The sequence below is a fragment of the Corella eumyota genome, chromosome 3 (genome assembly GCF_963082875.1).
Source record: "Corella eumyota chromosome 3, kaCorEumy4.1, whole genome shotgun sequence".
NCBI lineage: Eukaryota > Metazoa > Chordata > Ascidiacea > Phlebobranchia > Corellidae > Corella > Corella eumyota.
Genome location: NC_137492.1, coordinates 16,267,911 through 16,270,410, shown reverse-complemented (window position 1 = coordinate 16,270,410; position 2,500 = coordinate 16,267,911). Strand labels below are relative to the sequence as shown.

The 2,500-nt window shown below is 54.0% G+C and overlaps 2 non-coding genes across 2 annotated transcripts; both read left to right on the top strand.

The window, feature by feature from the left end:
• Positions 1 to 33: 33 nt before the first annotated feature.
• On the top strand, positions 34 to 1,843 carry LOC145747640 (small subunit ribosomal RNA). Its single transcript, XR_014282357.1, has one exon. It is a non-coding gene; the product is annotated as a small subunit ribosomal RNA (ribosomal RNA).
• A 245-nt stretch (positions 1,844 to 2,088) lies between these two features.
• LOC145746857 (5.8S ribosomal RNA) lies at positions 2,089 to 2,242 on the top strand. Its single transcript, XR_014281623.1, has one exon. It is a non-coding gene; the product is annotated as a 5.8S ribosomal RNA (ribosomal RNA).
• Positions 2,243 to 2,500: the final 258 nt, after the last annotated feature.

Below are 2,500 nucleotides of genomic sequence, written 5' to 3'. Positions count from 1 at the left end.
AGACTCCGTTCGCGTATTTTGTCGGCCGATAGTTACCTGGTTGATCCTGCCAGTAGTCATATGCTTGTCTCAAAGATTAAGCCATGCATGTCTCAGTACGAACTTGCGTACGGTAAAACTGCGAATGGCTCATTAAATCAGTCGTGATTCATTTGATCGTAAATTTTACTTGGATAACTGTGGTAATTCTAGAGCTAATACATGCAAAAAGCGCCGACCTTGCGGGAGGCGCGCCTTTATCATATCAAAAACCTGCCGGGCTTCGGCTCGTCTTGTTGGCGACTCGGGATAACTTTGCTGATCGCACGGTCTTGCACCGGCGACGGATCATTCAAGTGTCTGCCCTATCAACTTTCGTCGGTACGGTATCTGCCTACCGAGGTTCTTACGGGTAACGGGGAATCAGGGTTCGATTCCGGAGAGGGAGCCTGAGAAACGGCTACCACATCCAAGGAAGGCAGCAGGCGCGCAAATTACCCATTCCCGACGCGGGGAGGTAGTGACGAAAAATAACGATACAGGACTCTAACGAGGCCCTGTAATTGGAATGAGTACACTGTAAAAATTTTAACGAGTATTCATTGGAGGGCAAGTCTGGTGCCAGCAGCCGCGGTAATTCCAGCTCCAAAAGTGTATATTTAAGTTGTTGCGGTTAAAAAGCTCGTAGTTGGATTTTGGGCGCAGGCGTTCGGTCCGTCGCAAGGCGTGCACTGTTCGTTCTGGCTTTACCTCCGGTTTTCCGTCGGTGCTCTTGACTGAGTGTCGGCGGCGGCCGGGACGTTTACCTTGAAAAAATTAGAGTGTTCAAAGCAGGCGCTTCGCCTGGATAGTGTTGCATGGAATAATGAAATAGGACCTCGGTTCTTTTTTGTTGGTTTTCGGAGCGCGAGGTAATGATTAAGAGGGACGGACGGGGGCATTCGTACTGTGCCGTTAGAGGTGAAATTCTTGGATCGGCGCAAGACGAACGACTGCGAAAGCATTTGCCAAGAATGTTTTCTTTAATCAAGAGCGAAAGTCAGAGGTTCGAAGACGATCAGATACCGTCCTAGTTCTGACTATAAACGATGCCAACTAGCGATCGGGGGGCGTTATTTTGACGACCTCTCCGGCAGCTTGCGGGAAACCAAAGTCTTTGGGTTCCGGGGGAAGTATGGTTGCAAAGCTGAAACTTAAAGGAATTGACGGAAGGGCACCACCAGGAGTGGAGCCTGCGGCTTAATTTGACTCAACACGGGAAATCTCACCCGGCCCGGACACAGCGAGGATTGACAGATTGAGAGCTCTTTCATGATTCTGTGGGTGGTGGTGCATGGCCGTTCTTAGTTGGTGGAGCGATTTGTCTGGTTAATTCCGATAACGAACGAGACTCTGGCTTGCTAAATAGTTACGCGGCCTTCCCGGCCGGCGTTTAACTTCTTAGAGGGACTAGTGGCGTTTAGCCACACGAGATTGAGCAATAACAGGTCTGTGATGCCCTTAGATGTTCGGGGCCGCACGCGCGCTACACTGACCGGATCAACGTGTGTTCGCCTTGGCCGAAAGGTCTGGGTAACCCGATGAACCCCGGTCGTGCTAGGGATAGAGAATTGAAATTATTTCGCTTGAACGAGGAATTCCCAGTAAGCGCGAGTCATTAGCTCGCGTTGATTACGTCCCTGCCCTTTGTACACACCGCCCGTCGCTACTACCGATTGAATGGTTTAGTGAGGTCCTCCGATTGGGCCCGGGCTCGACTGGCGACGGTTGGGTCTTGGCCCGAAAAGACGATCTAACTTGATTACTTAGAGGAAGTAAAAGTCGTAACAAGGTTTCCGTAGGTGAACCTGCGGAAGGATCATTAGCGCGAGAAAAAAAATCGAAGAGCGAAAGAGCAAACACCGGGACGGCGACGTGCCTCGGCGCGTCCGCCGCCCCGCGATCAGGAACTTGTTTTGTCGGCGTCGAGTGCCCGAAGGCTTCATGCGGTGCGCGGGCTTGTCGCACTATTTGTTGCGACCGCGACCCGCTCGGCGTCACGCGATTTTTTCAGCCGGATGGCGAATCGAGGTTAGGAATCGAAGAGCGAAAAGCAAACAAACAAACGATGGCTCTTGGCGGTGGACCACTCGGCTCGCGAGTCGATGAAGGACGCAGCAAGCTGCGTGATTTAATGTGAATTGCAGAACACATTGAGCATTGACGATCTGAACGCGTATTGCGGCCTCGGGTTCATCCCGGGACCGCGTCCGTCTCAGGGTCGCAGAAACGACAACGGCCGGCGGGATCGGCTCCGCGACGGCTCGGCTCGCGTGCGTATGCCCGGCGACGGGCAATCGCCGCTCGGTTGAAGGTGGAAAGTTTTGGTATTCGGGCTCGCGTCAGCGATGCGTGGCGGCCGGCGAGCCGCGCCGCGTCCGCTTGCCGCCCGAGTCGCAACGACGGCGCTGTCGACCTCGAGCTGGGGGCCTCGACGCGTCGGTCGCGATTCGCGCAGGGCGAGTAGGAGCCGCGGGGCGGT